Genomic DNA, 20,822 nt, shown 5'->3' with positions numbered 1-20,822 from the left:
TTTAATAATATTATTATTTTATATCTTTTTTAATTAAATTAATTAAATTGAAAAAAACTATTGCATCAAAGAGAACTATTTTTCAAGCAAAAATGTCATGTGGCATTCCTATATGCATTCTCCTCTCAAGGCTCTCATATTATTTTCGCATTAAAGGTCATATTTTCATAACAAATAAATTAAAAATAAATATCATTTATAATATATTAATTAGGCATGTATTAGCCGTTATATTGACCTTGACAAATTAAGAAAATAGATAATTCTTTTGATAACTAACAATGGTTTGTTTAATAAATGCATACTATATTAGTACTCACACTACAAGAATACATCGATTTTTCGATGTATTTAATATTCACTTACCGGCAAAATGAAGAAAAACGGCAACAAAATTAAAAAATATTATTTTTGAAACGTATCAGCCACTTACCGGCGGCCTTAACTGCAAAAGTTCCATTTATTTACCGGCAGTCTAAACCGCCGCAAAATACAAACTTGAAATTGGTCCAAAACTTAGCGACCGCCTAGGCCGTCGGTAAGTTGGTCAAAATTCAAAAAAACGTACTGTTGTTACTTTATTTTTTATATTTCTATATCATTTATTTATATTAATAATTATAATTGTTTTCTATTAGTTAATGACTTAATTCTATAATTTTTATTTTCAATTGGAGCTTGTTGAAAAACGTGCAAACTCTTTTCCGGTACACATTGGCACTGTTTGGTAAGTCCAATTTATAGCTTATTGAACTAGCTTATAAGCTTGTTTGAAAAAATGTGAAGTGTTTGGTAACGAGCTTCTCTAACTAGCTTATAGCGTTTTTTGAGATGCTATTTCAAGTAGCGTATGAGCTTATAGCTTATAGCTTTTTCATTTTATTCCATATTTACCCTCATTTATTTTATTTATTTATTTTTAAAAAATTATAATAACCACCCACTAACACTTACAAAAAAAAAACTACCCACTAACCATGTATTTTTATGTCATTTTGTACTTACAATAGCTAAATTTGCCAAACACTTTAATTTTATTCTACCAGCTTTTCAGCTATAAGCTATCAGCCATCAGCTATCAGCTATAAGCTAGCTTTTCAACTATAAGCTAGCATATCAACTATCAGCTAGCTTATAGCTTATTTTTACCAAACAGAGTTCACATCTTCTAGCATTCATTCAACTCCAACTACCCACCCACCTTCTTCTTCCACAATCAATACACTCACTCCACACCAACCACCATTAGTATCATCTATTCATCCTTATGCACACAAAAATTAAGACTATCAATTTCCTTTTGCGCAACATTTTATAGATAATTATATTAAATGGGTCAATTTTCTTATGATAATAAAACAAAAATCGGAATTCTTAGCTATTAGAATTATTATAGTTTTATTGCCAAAAAAAATAGAAAAGAATTATTATAGGTTTTTTGGCAGTGAGTTGTTTAACCCTAATTATACTTGATTACACGTTAATTTTTAGCAGTGTAAAAACATATTTTCAATTTTCATTTATACCCTTTTTCTTATACATTATGGTAAGGCAATAGTTAATATGCATAAGTCTTTTCTTATGTATGGTGCATAAGTCATTCACAGTCACCAGATGATTTTACACATGTAATAATCATAAATAAAGAACTTTATATTTTTGCTTGCTCAATTTCGGCTACATTTTACATGCGATTCGATCATCGATTTCGAAACTTAATACCGGAAACATTCATAAAATCGAACGACGATCAAAACGGTATAAAGAACGTCGAGTTTCGTTGATTATTGAGGGAGAACGAACCGGGTGACGAATCGGGTCGTCGTGACCCGTTTCTGCAGAAAATGGGTGATGAAGATGATGAACAGTGACGCGCATCCACGCCCACTCTCACTAGCGGCGCGTGGGGGCGCGTGCGGTACCAAAGAGACTCCAATTTTTTTTTCTATTTTTACTTAAAAATAGTAAATAATTTTCTGAGAATTTTGGGACCAGTTTGGTATTTTTCTGAGACCTGGAACTATTTTTAGTTAATTAAATGAGGTAAATATGCTTTTATAAATATAAGATATTAATAAAATTTTCCCAAAATTTTATTTAGGGTATTTTGAATTATTTGGAACGGTTTGGGATACCTCACTTTCTTCGGTTTTATATCGTCTTAAAAATTTAAATTTATTTCACAATTTTTATTAAGGGTTAAATATGTTTTTGGAGAACAACTCTTTAAAACCATTCCACCGCAAAAATGGTTTCATACCGTTATACACTGAAACTATTAGTCTAGTTAAATGGTTTCATGACGTTATACACCGAAACCATTATTATAGTTAAATGGTTTTATATGAGCATTAGTGTCAAGATGTTATACACTGAAACCATTAGTCTTGTTAATTGGTTTCAAGATGTTATACACTGAAACCATTTGTCTAGTTAAATGGTTTGATACTGTTATACACTGAAACCATTATTATAGTTAAATGGTTTTATATAAGCATTAGTGCCAAGATGTTATACATTGAAACCATTAGTCCTTTTAATTGGTTTCAAGATGTTATACACTGAAACCATTTGTCTAGTTAAATGGTTTCATACTGTTATACACTGAAACCATTATTCTAGTTAAATGGTTTCATAGCGTTATACACTGAAACCACTAGTCTTGTTATTTGGTTTCAAGATGTTATACACTGAAACCATTAGTCTAGTTAAATGGTTTCATAGCGTTATACACTGAAACCATTATTTTAGTTAAATGGTTTCATATGGGCATTAGTGCCAAGATGTTATACATTGAAACCATTGTTATTAAGTAAAACATCACATAACCATTTTACAAAACCATGCTACATAAAGCAAAAAATCATATAAAGCAATTAGGGTTAGTTTAGTTGAAAATTTTTTGGATAGTATGCATGAGATATTGGATTCGATCATTTCTTTATTGTAAAGAAAAATTGATATATATATATATATATATATATATATATATATATATATATATATATATATATATATATATATATGAGTCAGGATCCGTTGACACCAACTAGTTTGACACCAAATGTTACACCTCTCAATAACGTTTTAACCGATATAAATTTTATAAAATCCACCGTTGGATTGAAAGTTTACATCATATAGATCATTTGTGTAAAATTTCAGACAAATCCAAAATCATTTGATATGCTATTGAGACACATAAAGATTAACGGCATTTAAAAAAATACAAAAACCGTTAATTTTGATGTATCTCAATAACATATCAAATGATTTTGAATTTATTTGAAATTTTACACAAATGATCTATATGATGTAAACTTTCAATCCAACGGTAGATTTTATAAAATTTATATCGGTTAAAACGTTATTGAGAGGTGTAACATTTGGTGTCAAACTAGTTGGTGTCAACGGATCCTGACTCTAAATTAAATTGTATGTTTGACAAGTATGCTTTATATATACATGAACCATTCGTTATTATGTTGGGCTTCGAGGGGGTGTATGACGAAAATTAATAATAATAATGTTCTCACCCCAACCACACACCTTTATACTAAAAAAAATCGTTAATTACTTACAAATACAAATTTACTTCTCTTTTTTGATAAACCATTAACTTACATAATTTCCATATTTTTGGTGAATGTTTATTTTTATTAGGTAATTTGAGTGTGTTTTTCCTTCTCTTTCTCGGTTCGAAAAAGCATACCAAATTATGATTTGAATTAAAAAATCAACTGTAATACAAAATCCTCAAACATGTCAAAATATAAAAGATTCAAAATTAAAAAAGAAAAAGTATCAATTCATTAATTTCAAGATGCACCTACTCTTCATGATATCATACACAGCGACTTGCACATATTTTTCTCTATAGTTAGAATAATGAAAATTCTTATTATTAATTATTAATCCATTCAAACAACTAAATCTTGAAATGAAATGCAAGGACCTTCACCTGCCAATATTTATTTCTCTCTAGCTATAAATAGATATCATGACACATTATGTGGTATTCACAAGTTAATTTCAAAGTTCAAAACTTGAGAGAAAAAAATATGAAGTCTTCTCTTCGTCTCACATTCACAGTTCTATGCTGTCTAGTTCAACGATAATCTAGTGTTGTTACTAATCTCAATGGTTAGAAGGGATTCTGAATTAATGTTTAACTTAGGTTACAAATTGTTTTCTTAATCTGCTTTAATTCACTATGTACTATTGTTGTGTTATAGTAAGAACGGGGCATTTGTAGTCTGTGTTGGATATGCCTTGAAATCTCAGTTACAAGAAGTCAGAAAAATCTTTGTTGAATCTTTTTGCATCTTTGATGTTTTGAAGATTTTTTGGGAAAAAATATATTTTTTTGGAAGACACTCTGACTTTGATTTGTTTTATTTTAAAACAGATTTGTTACTAATTTTTTGGCATATATTTTTCTATAAATAGGGAGTGCTTTATTCATAGAAAAATTGAGAGAGAGAGAGAGAGAGAGAGAGAAAGGGAGCAACAATGTAGGGTTTTCAATTAGGATTTGCCGCCGACACAAGGCTAGGGTTTTAGAGAGAAACAAGAGGGGTTGTCTCTTGGTATAACTCTAGGGTTGGGCAAAGGGGATTGATTACACCTTGAGAAACACTTATCAAATTGAGTCTCTTGGCCACGGGAAGAGATTCGGGATTTGGGTAGAATTAGGATTAATTCTTGTAACTCAATTGGAACTCTTTGTAAAGTTACTCGTTTGATATAGTGGAACGGAGGGGCTGCTCTCTCCCCCAGACTAGGTCATTATTGGACCGAACTGGGTAAACAAATATCGTGTTCTTTCTTCTCCTTTATCTTGTTTATCGGTTATTATTATTATTGCTTATTCCGCTTAATTATTTGGTTGCCGTTCTATTGCTCCACACATCAAGTTCTTTTATTGGTGTGATTTTAAGACGAATTCTCAACAATTGGCGCCCACCGTGGGGCAATCGGAACAATTTGAAGTGAGCACCATGGGTTCTAAGTCGGATATCGAGGGACTTTCCGAAAGCAATTTGGAATTGTGGAAAGTGAAGATGGAAGCAATTTTAATGTTCGGGATGATGGGTAAAACATGGAGTGTTGTTATCCGATGCCTCGAAGATAAAAGTTAATGGAGATGGTGAAGAAGACGGTCGGCCTGGAGAGGCGGTGGTAATAATACTCGGGTTACTTCTGAAACAACAACTTTATTATGAGGATGCGGAGGTGCTAGTGGAAGTTGGGAACCAGTGGAGTATTGAGTCAAGAACTTTGGATGCTCCTTTCACATGTGTTCAAAGAATGAATACTTTGAGACTCAAGAGTTATTTCAAGGTGGAGTTATTCATCTTGAAAACGGAAAACTTGAAGGTTCAAGGTATGAGTTTAGTTTGTCTTACGAAGTTTGACAATCGTGAGTTTTTTTTACATGATGTGAGGTATGTTTCTGAACTTAGATACAAAGATAGTTGGTATGCATCTTTAACTAGTGGTGACTCTCATAATGTGGTTGAGTTGTGGGACTTCGGGTGGACCTGTTAGTGACATGAGTTTAGTTGGACTAGTGAACAAGGTTTACTAGGTGTTGAACTGAACTGGAATTGTTGGAGACTAACAATAGCTTGAAGTATGTTTCAGAGGAGTTGAATAGGTCTTGCGTGTTACAAGGTGGAGATCATGATGGGTATACTTTGGTGGAAACTCAGTTTGAGGTGGAGTCTTCCAATAGTGGTAGACAATCAACATTAGCTCTTGGCTATCTAATCGGAGATAGGGAGGAGAGTGGTATTGTTGAACCAAAGGGGATGACCATGGAGACCTTGTGGATTATGTTTCAATTGTGGCTGAAGAAGTGCAAGACCTTGAGAGGATCTTCAGGGAGACAATTGAAAGCAACATGTGATCAGACTTGGTAACTTGTGAGACTGCTGGAGGTAGTTGGATACAAGGAGAGTTTGATGTTGCAGCTTGTGGAACCGCCTAAAATTCCAAGGTTGGTTTGGAGCCAAGCAAAACTTCGAGAGTACGGAAGGCATTCCGGGGTCGAAGAGTGGTGAAGGCTTGTAGGGCTATCGCAAAATCCCATGGATAGTCGGAGGCAAGCGACTCTTCAGGAGGACGGAAAAGGCACAATCCGGGGGTTGAAGAGGGATGGTGGAGCTTGTTGAGCTATCTAAAATTCCGATGATAGTTGGGAGCAAGCGTTTCTTCAGGGAGGTACGGACTTGACCAGTTCGGAGTCTGAAGAGCGTGCGGTGAATCTTGTGGGGCTACCTAAAATCCTATGGTAGTGGGATGCAAGATCTTCATGAGAGCGGAAGGCATTCCGAGGATGAAGAGGGAGGTACAATCAGGTGATCTTGAATGGAAGATTCAAGATGGAGAGAGCAGCACGGTGGTTGATGGGATCACCATCGATTTAAAGGCAAGGTGGAGAATTGTTGGATATGCCTTGAAATCTCAGTTACAAGAAGCCAGAAAAATCTTTGTTGAATCTTTTTGCATCTTTGATGTTTTGAAGATTTTTTGGGAAAAAATATTTTTTTTTGGAAGACACTCTGACTTTGATTTGTTTTATTTTAAAACAGATTTGTTACTAATTTTTTGGCATATATTTTTCTATAAATAGGGAGTGCTTTATTCATAGAAAAATTGAGAGAGAGAGAGAGAGAGAGAGAGAAAGGGAGCAACAATGTAGGGTTTTCAATTAGGATTTGCCGCCGACACAAGGCTAGGGTTTTAGAGAGAAACAAGAGGGGTTGTCTCTTGGTATAACTCTAGGGTTGGGCAAAGGGGATTGATTACACCTTGAGAAACACTTATCAAATTGAGTCTCTTGGCCACGGGAAGAGATTCGGGATTTGGGTAGAATTAGGATTAATTCTTGTAACTCAATTGGAACTCTTTGTAAAGTTACTCGTTTGATATAGTGGAACGGAGGGGCTGCTCTCTCCCCCAGACTAGGTCATTATTGGACCGAACTGGGTAAACAAATATCGTGTTCTTTCTTCTCCTTTATCTTGTTTATCGGTTATTATTATTATTGCTTATTCCGCTTAATTATTTGGTTGCCGTTCTATTGCTCCACACATCAAGTTCTTTTATTGGTGTGATTTTAAGACGAATTCTCAACAGTCTGCATGGTTAATATTTAATTAAAGGTATAGTATAGTTAATTGGTTTAGCTCTAATGCAAATTAGGATAATAATGTTTCAAGGTTGTACGGGCGAATTCATCTAAGTTAGCATAAATTAGTATATATTTTTGTGTTTTTATATATAAGTTAGCATAAATAAAGAATAAATTCAAAATAAACACAAAAATTAACAGTAATATTTAATATTTTAAAATTTGGACCGACCCATTCAAATATTGTTAAATTAACAGTAATATTTAATATTTTATTCACATTCGAAGTCTCTGTCAGAAAGAAAGGTGATTAGTAATGAATCTCTTATGCATTTTTGAGAGTTAGTTATTATAAAGAAAGGGTATTTTGGGGTATTTGATTTAATTATGACTATATTTTAATTAGAAGGTATTGAATGCGTTAGAAAGTTACAACTAATTTGCTAAAAAGATAAATAAGATAAAATAAAGGTTAAATTGCACTTTTGGTCCCCTAAGTTTCAAAAAGTTGCGATTTTGATCTCTTATGTTTTAAAATAGCACTTTTTGCCCCTTATTTTTACCCCATTTTGCAAAAGGTCAATTTTGACCAAATTAACACTGATGTGGCAAGTCATTTATCAAGCTAAGAAAATGACATGTCATACTAAGATTTTTTAGCAATTTCCATGGCTAATAAATCCTAAAAGGGAAAATTGAACCCTAGTGTTAAGTCTCTATTTTGTAGATATTTTAGCAAGCTAAGATTATTGGTGAAGTTTTGTAAGGTGAATAGGATGTTAAGCAATCTTAGTATTTTAACATATCAGATAAAAAGTTTTGGAATTCATCGGACTTCTAAAATTTACCAATAATCAGGGCAGACCTTATGAGATTTATTGCGGTTTTTACCATGACCCTAACTATTTTGAATGTACAAATAGCGGTGTTCACACTTTAGTTGAACAACAACGCCAACAACATCATCATCAACAACTTTCAACAGTATCATAGAAGTAAATGACATGCTACTTCTAAACTTACGGCGGCTAAGTTTGAAAAGAAGGGTTGTTAATCAATGTATGAATGAAAATTTGGTTTAACAGGGAGTGATAATTAGAAGGGTTGTTGATGGCAACGATGGATTTTTTTATTAAGATAATTTTTTTTATTTAATTGAATTTTAATATATAAATAAAATAAATAATACAATTACTCAAATTAATAATGACATGGAAAGTTTTTTTTTTGCCCATTCATCATTGCCACATCAGCAAATACAATGCCACATCAGTCAAATAAGAGGGGGACTAAAAAAAATGTTGATTTTTAAAATAGGGGAACCAAAAAGCTGAGTTTTAAAATAGAAGAATCAAAAATTCAAAAATATCAAAATAAAGGACCAAAAGTACATTTAAACATAATATTATTTTTTGGCTTAAATGCAGTTTTGATCCCTCAAGTTTCACAATTGCTTGATTTTGGCCCTCCACATTTCAATTGCTTGATTTAACCCCCTAAGTTTCACAATTGCTTGATTTTAGCCCTCCAGGTTTCAATTGCTCGATTTTGGCCCCCAAGTTTACCCCCTTTTGCATTTGCTAGCTCCCGTTGACTTTTTTGACTAAAAATTGCTTATGTGACATTTAAAAAAAAATGTTTTAATTAAAAAAAATGAAAAAATTAATAATATTTGCTTTTATAAAAATGTATTAAAAATTGTTTTTTTTAATAAAAAGGTTTAATAATTCTTTTTTATTTAAAAAAAAGTTTACAAAGTTTTTAAAAAATAGTTCATAATTTTTTTTTTACTTTTTTATATAACAAAATTATTTTATAAACTACATATAATAAAAAAATTATTTTATAATTTAGTTTTTAAAAAAAAAATATTGTAATTTATTTATATATTTTTAAATACTTATTTAATTTAAAAATGACACATAACCAATTTTTAATCAAAAAATTCAACGGGGGCTAGCAAATGCAAAATAGGGTAAATTTGGAGGGTCAAAATCGAGCAATTGAAACTTGGAGGGCTAAAATCGAGCAATTGTGAAACATAGGGGATTAAAATCAAACAATTGAAATGTGGGGGGCCAAAATCAAGCAATTGTGGAACTTGAGGGATCAAAACTGCATTTAAGTCTTATTTTTTTTACTTTAACAAGATAATAATATGTTCAATACATGTGTTTTTGCCTCAAATACATACAATTAAATTATTAAGGTATATTGTATTAAAAAAGAAAATTCTTAAGGTAATTATACCGAACAATACAGTAATACTTAATTTTTTTATGGTAATTACCGCTTAATTTTTTTACAAAATAAAAATTATTTCACATATACTGTAATATTTTAGTCATTATGAAGGAATGAGTGGGTTGGTTGATAAAGAATGTGAATGGCACGTGTAGTTGTTTATAAACTCGTCAAATAGAAGACAACACAACAGAGACTCGCGTGTTCTTTGTATTTTTCTTTTCAGCACCAACACACAAATAGTCACACCACAATCAAAGTATCTACAGTACTAGTATATATAACTATAACTTCCAATCTCAATTTCTTAGATCCAAACTTCACAATTCAACCATCATCATCACCATGGCAACAACCGTCGATTGCTGCGCCACTCAACTCATTGACGGTGACGGAGGTTTCAACGTCACCGGTCTCGATAACTTCATCAAAACTTCAAATATGTTTTCCTGTGGTCTTTCTTATGCCGTTGTTGCTATCATGGGACCTCAAAGTAGCGGTTAGTTTTTTCTTCTTTCTTCTTTTATTCAATTTTCAGTTTATGTTATTTGCTGATTCGGATTTAGTTATTTCGAACTTCAATTTTTGCTTGATGTTGATTATGAAGTTGTTGAGTTTGAAATTGGATCGAATCATCAATGAGTTTAGTGATTATTAATAGTTTATTTGTGTTTTGATTGCGTTTAACTAGGGTTTAAGTTGGTGATTTAACTGGAATGAAAATTTTAGTTAGGTTTTTGATTTGATTGAACTTTCAAAGTAGCGGTTAGTTTCTTCTTCTTCTTCTTCTTCTTCTTCTTCTTCTTCTTTTTTCATTCAATTTTCAGTTTAATGTTCAGTTTCTGTTATTTGCTTATTAGGATTTAGCTTTTTTTTTTTTCCTTCAATTTTTGCTTGATGTATGATTATGAACTTGTGCTTCAAATTGGATCGAATGATCGATGAGTTTAGTAATTGTTAGTAGTTTATTTGTGTTTTGATTGCGTTTAACTAGGGTTTACGTTGGTGATTTAACTGAATTGAAAACTTTAGTTAGGTTTTTGATTTGATTGAACTTTCAAAGTAGCGGTTAGTTTCTTCTTCTTCTTTTTTCATTCAATTTTCAGTTTCTGTTATTTCCCTTGATGTTGATTATGAAGTTGTTGAGCTTGGAATTGGATCGAATGATCGCCGAGTTTAGTAATTGTTAGTAGTTTATTTATGTGTTTTGTTTAAGTTTAATTAGGGTTTAATACTTAAGTACGTTGATTCAACTGAAATGAAAATTTTCGGTTAGGTTTTTGATTTATTTGAACTTTGGAAGTGACTTGTGGTGATTTTTTTGTTTCTTTTTTCATTTAATTTTCAGTTTCTGTTATTTGCTGATTCGGATTTAGCGGTTTTTGAACTTAAATTTTTGCTTGATGTATAAATTATAATTATGAACTTGTTGAACATGGAATTGGATCGAATGATCAATGAGTTTAGTATTTGTTAGTAGTTTATTTGTGTTTTGCTTGCGTTTTGCTAGGGTTTAAGTTGGTGATTTAACCGAAATGAAAATTCCGGTTAGATTTTTGACTTGATTGAACTTTGAAGTTACCTATGGTGAAAGTAATTTTTTATAAAAAAAAAATTTACTTATTTTTTTATGGAGGTTTAGTGGATTGTTAACTAATTAAGTTTAAGTTAATATTTTTTTTTTGTTTGTAATGGTTTATGTGTTTTTGTTGTGTGAGCAGGGAAGAGTACCTTGATGAATCATCTTTTCCACACTAGTTTCAGAGAGATGGATGCTTTTAGGGGAAGGTTAGTTTTTTGAATTGATTGAGATATTATTGTTGTGGGTAGAAAAATTAACATTTAATAAAGGAGAGAGATGAAAACTGAAATACTGATTTTATTTTTTGTTGTTATTTATGTTTCTTTTATGATAAATGAGTAATTCAATATCATGTTGTTGCAGATCTCAAACAACCAAAGGTATTTGGATAGCTAAGTGTACTGGAATTGAGCCGTGCACAATTGCTATGGATTTAGAGGGTACTGATGGAAGGGAGAGGGGTGAGGTAATAGATTCTATACTAGATGTTTCTTCATACCCTGTTACAAATATTGTTTTATGCATGGTTATCAAACAAGATTCAAATCGTGAATCGGAGGACCTATTGTCTGAATCGTGAATCAAATCTTATTATGAATCGTAAGATGCATTACCAATTACAACTATGACGTTTTCAAGTGAAAACAAGTGAAATAGAAAAACTATAGGCTAATATATCATCCACTTACCTCAAAAGAGTTTGAGATTCAAATCATAAATCAATTGACAAAATAAAAGTGCTCAGGGCTATGCGAAATTGATAAACAAAAGTGGCTGGCTAGTGGCTACAATAAGTTTAGGTGGTGATTCATTAGAATGGATCACGATTCATCTTAATGTATCATAATTCAAGATGAGATTCATGTTCAAACTTGATAAACACTAGAGAATTCTATCCATTTGATTTAATTTTGTATCGTATCGAGATACAACTAATATCCATCGTAAGATATTGATAACCATGGTTTTATCCACTAATATTAATTATTTTGGATCATTGGTTTATTAGTTATTTTAGATTGCCTTTAGGATATTTGATAAGAACGACTTGACAGTATACGAAAATACTGAAGTTCTCATGTGTTTGGTGTTGACACATGTCAGTATAGCCCAATTTTGTTAACATTTTTATGGATGTTCTAGCTTTACTTTACTGATAAGCCTGTTTGCATATTTGTCTGTTTGTAGTTATGTGCATGGGGTACATATTTGATATTATTGAGCTTTTATGTCTCTTTGTTTCTTGTACATTAGAGCTCACTATTGTTTTATTTTAATTTATCTCTCAGGATGATACCGCTTTTGAGAAGCAGAGTGCTCTTTTTGCTTTGGCAGTATCAGATATTGTTCTGATAAACATGTAAGCTTTTAGGCCTAGAATGGTGCTGTATAATTGTTAAAATGAATGAAATTTTGGGGTGATCCTTAAATTTAAGCACCATGGTAAATTATAAGTTTTTAAGCAACTTTACTTTCAAATTGCAACTTCTTTTTTTGCAGTCCTTAGAAACTAGCTTGACATAAGTCTAGGTGGAATCAAACAAATCTCTCTGTTTAACTTGGTATATTTCATGTTCGTTATATTCTTGCTTGCAACTTATCTACTTGACACTTGGATCATTGACATTGTATGTACACTAGTGGTTGTAGGACAAAATGTAATGTAGTATATTTCATAATGCAAGGTGTGGAAGTAGATGATATACATAATGACATTTTCCTTTTCCCCACGCTTCCTTTCTTTGGAGACAAATTAGTTGTCAGAATTAATCAGAAACTAAAAGAAGCTTTGTTTCTTGGGTTATGTGTGCTTAGAATAGACTTATATCAGACCATTCCATTTTCGACAGCCATTGAAAATTTTATATTGGGATAAAACTTGGGAATTGTTGTATAGGTGCTGTTGATGCTAATTACAATGTACCATGTGGATTTGATTTTTAACTCGACTTTAAATTCGAAGTTGTTCTATCGCTATTATTGGATACATAATCCATGCACTGAAATGTAATCAGAGCAAAGTAAAAACAGCGCCTAAGACACTATATCTAAGTTTTGTCCTTTATTTTATGGACAGGTGGTGTCATGATATTGGTCGTGAACAAGCAGCCAATAAACCTCTTTTAAAAACAGTTTTTCAGGTAGTTTGCATCCATGAATTTGCTTCTGTTTGGTATTCAATTTTAGAATTTATACACTCTGACCTTTCTTTTATTTTTAGGTCATGATGCGTTTATTTAGTCCCCGGAAGACAACATTGCTTTTTGTTATACGTGATAAAACAAAGGTCTATCTACTTTATCCTTTATTGAGAATGCGTCCTTCAGTTCTGTACTTCTATTCTATGATTTCTCATGTTTGTTTCTTTCTTTCTACACAGACTCCACTGGAAAATTTGGAGCCTATTCTAAGAGAAGATATTCAAAAGGTGTTTTTATTTATTTCATTTCTTAGTTTTTTTCATTTATTTGGTTTCTTAAATTATTTAACATCATTTTAAACCTGATATGAATTCTTCAGATTTGGGATTCAGTTCCAAAACCTCAAGCTCATGTACACACTCCTCTTAGTGAATTTTTTAATGTAAGAATATCTATCTATCTCCCTGTTTCACATGCACATTTAATTGTTTATGTATATTATGTGGCTTATGATTAATGACTTCCTTTGAAGGTGGAAGTTACTGCTTTGTCAAGCTATGAGGACAAAGAGGATAAATTCAAAGAGGAGGTACCCTTTTAGTCATCACTTTGCTTTAAGGAGTTTGTTCAACTTTTCTCTTTATTTCTAGAATGATTTATAATTCCTATTGCTTCCAAACTGGTCTCTTGATGGACAATTATTTGGCTATAAATATGCATGCAAATAATGATTTTTTAAATTTTTTGCATCAAAATTTCTTCATCCTGAATTCTATCTTATATGTGCTATGGTGTAGATCACATTGTTACGCTTTTCATACAGGTTGCTCAATTACGACAATGTTTCTACCATTCTATAGCTCCTGGAGGTCTTGCTGGTGATCGCCGTGGTGTTGTGACCGCATCTGCTTTTTCTCTTAGTGCACAACATATGTGGAAAGTCATACGAGAGAACAAGGATCTTGATCTCCCAGCTCATAAGGTTTTCAATCTGTCATTTTTCAGATATAACAGTGGTTTGGTTTCCCAAGAATTTGATATTTTAGGTGCAATAGTGGTGTGGTTTTCTTATGGATTTGCATTTTATAACAGGTAATGGTTGCAACTGTGCGTTGTGAAGAGATTGCTTATGAAAAGCTTAGTCAACTACGTTCTGATAAGGTGTTGATCCATATCCCCTCTACTTTACCCATCTAAATAGCATCAGTTATTTTAAAATCTCTCACCATCTGAATGAATTTGGCTTAGGGTTGGCTGGAGTTGGAGGAAGCTGTTCAATTAGGTCCAGTACAAGGCTTTGGGGAATAATTGAGCTCCATTATTGATACCTACTTTTCTCTGTAAGTTCCAGATGCTGGTTGACTTAATTATTCAATCTCAAAATAAACACGTGTTCAATAACTACTACTTGTTTTGATGTTTAGTTTCTGAGTTAAATAAAAATTTCACCACCCCTAATAACTCACGTGTATGTGTACGAGTCATTGAAGAAGTGTAATAATTATTGGAATTGAATTGAATTAGGGTTGTTTTTTTTTTGACAAGTTTCTTTACCATGTTTGGAGTTTTGGCTAGTTTTGCTTGCTGTTGTGTCAAAAGATATATGTGTGATTAGTAACAACACTCCCTATAAAAGGAAAGAGAGAAACAGATTTGGTTGAATGTGTTACTCTAATCCGCATTTGTCCTGGAAGTTTACATGGATGTAACTAGTCATTAGAACTTATAGAACTATTTGACGTTGAGGGTATATGTTTGGCATATATTAGTTTTTTATTGTTTAATTGTGTCCAAAAGTTTCATTTTTCTTTTTTTTTTTATAATTATTTCCAAATGGTGATAATATATGCTTTCAACAGATATGATGAGGAGACGATCTTCTTTGATGAATCTGTGAGAAATGCAAAACGGAAGCAATTGGAATCAAATGCATTGGATGTAAGGCAGACTGCTACCTCTTAAGGCTTTATTTATATTTTAGTTTTGGGTTATGATCCATTTGGGCTGAATTTTGATAAAGGGACTGTTGAAATAAACTCAAGCCTCTTTTAAAATATCACGCTAAGTCAAACCAGTACTATTTTATTAAAACAATTATTTTGGGTGTAGAGAAGTGCAGAAGTATAGCTGGGTGGAGAATAAGACATCTTAAAAAAACACAATATTGAAGATAGAGTATAATTATATACCCTAAAAAAATGTATCCTAGATCTTTCTTAACGCATTAAATTTTCATATAAATTTTGGTTTTGCTTCAACTTTTCAGATAGTGTACCCTGCGTATACAACAATGATAGGGCATCTACGCTCTAAAGCTTTAGACGATTTTAAGACTAAGCTGGATCAAGCACTAAACAATGGAGAAGGATTTGCTGCATCTGTTCAAACGTGGACTCACTCTATTCTGCTTGAGTTTGATAAAGGATCTGATGGTAATATACATTTTCTTTTTAAATTTACATCAGCTTTCATTTGGCCATTCCCAACTGACATTATTTTTACATTTGCACATTATTTGTACATTTGCTGTGTTGTGTGTTATAAAATATATTATTTAATCTTCAAACAGAATCTTTAGGAACTTATATCATTCTTCAATTCCATAGATATAGAAAGTCCAGCTCCTGATTTGCTTTTGTAGGTGGTCTATTTTTTTTTCTTTCTTTCATAGTCATATAAATAAAAGGAAAGAAAGAACATTACTTACACCTTTACACCAGTCCATATTCATCTCAAAATGCATCATATAAGTCGTTCATTCTTAATATGTCTCCGTAAGGTTGCTTTAGAGGAACATATTCTCTCTTGCATGGTTTTACTTCATATGGAGTTGCTAATTCGTCTCAGCCATTATGTAAACTGTTTTATATAAATGCTCTTTCTTATTTATTGTTTGTTTTATCATTATTTGCATTTTTCAGATGCTTCTGTAAGACAGGCTAAATGGGGTGCTTCAAAAGTGCGAGATAAGCTTCGTCGTGATATTGATTCACATGCTTTAGCTGTGCGCAATGCAAAATTATTGGAGATAACGACTAATTTTGAGGTAATATTTGTTGTTGGTGCAATCACCATCAAAGTCTTTTTCGACTATGTGGGTCCGGCACATAAATCAAATGAAGGGCATTATGAATGAATTTCTCAAATTGACCATATAACTTTAAATCTCTCTCAGGCTCTAAGCTATAAGTTAGTCAATTGAAATTAAAGTGCGTAGTAAAATTAACTATTGAATTAACTGATAAATATAAATGACATCATGACATGAAATGACTTTGTCTATTTTTTTTCTTTTATAAATACTTTGCCCTCTGTTTTTTTTTGTTTATATAAATACTTTACTCATTTTTAAATATATTTATTAAATTAAATAGATAAAACAACACATTTATAGTTTATGGTATAAATTAATAATATTATACTTTAAGCTATAGGCTATAGGGTAAAAATGAGAAGAAAAAAAAGGCTATATGATCCTTCAAGGAGTACCTGAAAAAAGCTATAGGCTAGTGAGTTAAGATTGTTTACTGAACACTTCTCTTTTTATTAAACAAGCTTATAAGGTAGCTTCTTGATGTTACCAAACAAAGCCTTAGTAGTTTGACCTTTGGTTTTTCTTGATCTTCTCTCCTCTAACAATTGGACTACTCTCTATTTAGTAATCTGTGTCTGCAATATATTTGTCAACCACTGAATTATATATATCATTTTGCAGAAACAACTGGCCAAGGCATTGGCTGAGCCTGTGGAGTCCCTCTTTGAAGCAGGAGGAAAGGACACCTGGCTTTCAGTAAGAAAACTTCTTAAACGTGAAACTGAAGCTGCTGTATCAGAATTTTTGGATCGCGTAGCTGGTTTTGAGCTGGAAGAAGAAACTATTGAAAGTATGCAACAAAGCTTAAGAGACTACGCTAGAAAATTGGTGGAGAATAAAGCACGAGAAGAAGCTGGAAAGGTTCTGATTCGCATGAAAGATAGGTAATGTCTGTTGTTGAAAAGATATCTATAGTTAGCTGTAGTATTATACAGTACTTTGTTTACAATTCATTTATTGTTGGCTACAAAAAAATATATCTACTGTTTTTACAAATTTACCCTCAAAGAGACAGAATTAGTTAATGCTTCCATCATAGTATTTATTGTTGGTTACAAAAAAATGTAAATTAATTAGGGGCTTGTAAAAAGGGGCAAAGAAATTTCTCTAAAGGGTCTTACATTTATTACTGGGACAGAGGGAGTAAAATTTGATCGATTTTAAAATCTTGGAACTTGAGAGTTGTAATGATAGTCCACTATTTTCCCTCCATTCCTAATTATATGAAAAAGTGGATCAAACAAAGTTGATGTATTTGGTCCAAATTTTGAACTAAATACATCAAAATCCTTTCGCTCACGAAAAATGTATTGGGCCAAAGCATTTGTTGAAACATTAAAAATACCTTGCTTTAAATAATATAATAATGGTTTTACAAAAAATTTGGTATATTAGCTTATCCACAAAATGAGATATGGTTTGGTTGTTATTCTTATTTATTTCCATTTGTTTATTTTGGAGGGTGCCCTTTACTGCACCTGTACCTTTTCTATTATGATGAAATAAATTACACTGTTCGAGGTGGATGTTATTCATTTTCTGATTTAATTTTGTGACTTACTGGTCTGTATAATAATTTTCAGGTTCTCTACAGTGTTTAATCATGACAATGATTCACTCCCTAGAGTTTGGACTGGGAATGAAGATATCAGAGCTATTACAAGAGATGCTCGCTCTGCGGTAATTGATAGCTACTAGTTCAACGATAATCTCTCAACTTGCTCATACTTGAAATTATATTTGTCAACAACCCTCTTTTTAATCACCATGTATAATGTGTTTTATCATGTAACAGTCTATGAAGCTTCTATCGGATATGGCTGCTATACGATTGGATGAGAAGCCAGATAATATTGAAAGAGTACTTGATCTGTCGCTTATAAACAAAACCAGTGCAGCAGCATCTTCCCAGTATACAGATAGAGAAGTTTCCATGGATCCACTGGCTTCAAGCACGTGGGAGGAGGTACTATATTGTGTGTGATATTTGTGCTTCTACTAATGTCGTTGTCGTAGTTTTCTTATGTGAGAATCTATGTAAAATGTAGGTTTCTCCTGAAGATATACTTATCTCTCCAGTGCAGTGCAAGTCTTTGTGGAGGCAATTCCAAGGTGAAACTGAGTATACAATTACACAGGCTATTGCAGCTCAGGTAAAATCATTAGATCACGTTCTTGTCTACATTTTTCGCTTACCCTTTAATATTTGAATTTTTCTGCAGTTTTGGCTAACTTCTCCGTAGTTTGAGATATAAAACCATTGATACGCTTTAGCTTAAAAGCATAAACACTTCGAATATCCATTATTTGGTAACAGAGCTTCTATGATCAAATTGTTAGCAAGCTTGATGCTTACCACCCCTGTTTTTCAAAAATAAAGTTAAATTCAAAGTACAGTGGTCATAAGCCTTGTCCACACTTCAAGTGAAAAAAGCTTGTGCGTGGGGAAGTGTTAGAAACTTTAACGTTTTGGAGAGTTGGTTCATGACAATGTATACAAATGAAATCATTATTTACGAACTTTTAGATACAATAACAGAAATACAATAATGCATCATTCAATGCGCATGCAAGTCCAATAACCCATGCAAGCTTGCATACTGGATTAACTAATATTTTCTGTAGATAACAAACTAGTCTTGTCTGTCTTGAACACTGTTTTGAAAACTAAGCCACAAATTAAACTAATCGGATTTTAAATTTTAGGTTGAACTTGCAAAATTTCGTGTTTTTGATTTGACTGGTTTAACTAGTCGGATTTTTAAATTTTAGGTTGAACTGTGATTGAATTGGATTATTAAACTAAAGCACCAATCCAGTCTAGTGTTTAAAACGTTGGTCTCATGGCTTTGATTCTTCTGCATCCTTTGCTGTTATTTTCTGTTCTTGTTGCACTTGTCCATTTTCATGATAAAATCGGTTTGGTTGGAGTATTTCTTGCTGGTAATATGACAATGGTGTATGCTACTAGATTTCAGCTTTTTTCTGTTCATTAGCCTTTTTTTTTTACTTTCTGTTTTGGTTAGCTACACATTCTATGAAAATGCATTATTCTCCTCTCTTAAACTTGGAACTAATCTGATTCGAGACATACTGACAAGGTGCTGTTTGCTTTCTTTTTGTTCTGGATTCAGGAGGCGTACAAGCGGAATAACAATTGGTTACCTCCTGCATGGACAATAATGGCAAATTAGCATCTGTGCTTGGAGGGTTACCCTTCTCCTCAGATGCACAGCTTGATCCAACCTTTTACAAAGACACTTGTCCCAATGTTCACACAATTGTTCGTGAAGTTTTAAGCAACGTTTCCAAGACAAATCCTAGAATACTTGCAAGTCTTATTAGGCTCCACTTCCATGATTGCTTTGTTCAAGTAAGTATTTACATAATTTGTTCAGTTTGTTGATTAAACATAAACTTAGTTTCAGTATTTATAGCTAGCTCATAAATCTTATATCTATGTTTATGACAGGGTTGTGATGCTTCAATCTTACTTAATGACACTGCTACGATTGTGAGTGAGCAAGGAGCTTTGCCAAATAATAACACTATAAATGTTAAGGCTACAAAACTTTCAAAGAACAGAGTTTGATTATTGATGAAACTGTTGACAGTAGAAATAGTATCAACACCACTTGTTGAAAAAAGGACTTGGTCACTCACAAACAAGCCTTTGCCATTTTGGAGATTGGAATAGTAGTTTGAGTCCAATGCATCAGGAGTGGTTGGGTCCAAATTGGTGAGGGTGGTACCAGGTCCATTATTGGGACATGTTGATTTTAGTGTTTCCAAGTAGGTTTTGTTGAGTGTTGGATCAGGATTACCGGTATTGTTAAAGTTATACAGTCTCTTGACAAAGAATTTGCACTCATACAATTGGTAGAGGTGAGTGCAAATTCTTTGTCAAGAGACTGTATAACTTTAACAATACCGGTAATCCTGATCCAACACTCAACAAAACCTACTTGGAAACACTAAAATCAACATGTCCCAATAATGGACCTGGTACCACCCTCACCAATTTGGACCCAACCACTCCTGATGCATTCGACTCAAACTACTACTCCAATCTCCAAAATGGCAAATGCTTGTTTGTGAGTGACCAAGTCCTTTTTTCAACAAGTGGTGCTGATACTATTTCTACTGTCAACAGTTTCATCAATAATCAAACTCTGTTCTTTGAAAGTTTTGTAGCCTCAATGATAAAAATGGGAAATATTGGTGTTTTAACTGGATCTGAAGGTGAAGTAAGAACACAGTGCAATGCTGTGAATGAGAATTCTTCTTGATTGGCTACTGTGGTCACCAATGAATCTTCAGAAGATGGCATGGCTAGCTCAGCATAATTAAGGTGGAAATGCAGAGGTTTTATTGCTATGTGCATGTGGTGGATCATTATAATTAACCTCTGTATTATATTATTACTATCTATTATTATGTATATTAAGACTCTTTAATTCCTTCAAGTGGCCTATGGCCCAATTGTTATTATGGAAACCTTAGCTCTATTTAAGTGTACTGATGTGCTGCCTCCTTAGAATATGATCCATATGAATGAAAGAAGTTGAATTTTAGTTTTTAATTCCTGCCTTTATTTTCCAGTTTTCAATTCCTGCCTTTATT

At 32.5% G+C, this 20,822-nt stretch overlaps 2 pseudogenes; one reads left to right on the top strand and one right to left on the bottom strand.

Moving 5' to 3' along the window:
- Positions 1 to 20,822, bottom strand: part of LOC123896246 — a 172,330-nt pseudogene that overhangs the window by 124,061 nt on the left and 27,447 nt on the right.
- LOC123898806 lies at positions 9,570 to 19,873 on the top strand (annotated as a pseudogene).

The sequence above is a fragment of the Trifolium pratense genome, linkage group LG7 (genome assembly GCF_020283565.1).
Source record: "Trifolium pratense cultivar HEN17-A07 linkage group LG7, ARS_RC_1.1, whole genome shotgun sequence".
Classification (NCBI taxonomy): domain Eukaryota; kingdom Viridiplantae; phylum Streptophyta; class Magnoliopsida; order Fabales; family Fabaceae; genus Trifolium; species Trifolium pratense.
This window is presented reverse-complemented; position numbering and strand designations above follow the sequence as displayed.